Source organism: Penaeus monodon, chromosome 29 (assembly GCF_015228065.2).
Source record: "Penaeus monodon isolate SGIC_2016 chromosome 29, NSTDA_Pmon_1, whole genome shotgun sequence".
Classification (NCBI taxonomy): Eukaryota; Metazoa; Arthropoda; class Malacostraca; order Decapoda; family Penaeidae; genus Penaeus; species Penaeus monodon.
In genome coordinates this window covers 32,519,123-32,519,645 of record NC_051414.1, presented here as the reverse complement: position 1 = coordinate 32,519,645, position 523 = coordinate 32,519,123, and positions in this window count along the sequence as shown.

Genomic DNA, 523 nt, shown 5'->3' with positions numbered 1-523 from the left:
TGCGTTATGTTAAACAATGTTCTTTTCTAACTACTATCGCAATATCTTCAAATATAAAATTTACATAATAAATAGAGTTGTTTAACGATACCACATGTATGTACGTTAGCATAAGATTATGTGTTTGCGTAAGAATCTCCACACACATGCAACCCTAGGTCGATGCTGCTTTGCAACCTGCATGATGCAACGACTACATTAGGACATCATGCAGAGTATTCACAGCTTCCAAATTAGGATTATGACACCTGTAATGATCTAATTACCTCGCGATCTCTGTTAATGTCTTGACCTCTCTTGACCTCACATCCGGGTCTCGCTAGCTTTGTAATGTTTCATGTCATATTACAATCCTTCATTGTGTTATGGGGGTAGGTGGCGGTAGAGGGAATATGCATGACATTACGATGATAAGGGAAGGGGAAATGAGTGATAAATGGTGATAGATTTGAATATTGATGATGATGGTTTATTGATATATCTCTATTGGTTTATTGATTTATTGATACATAAGATATAGGTA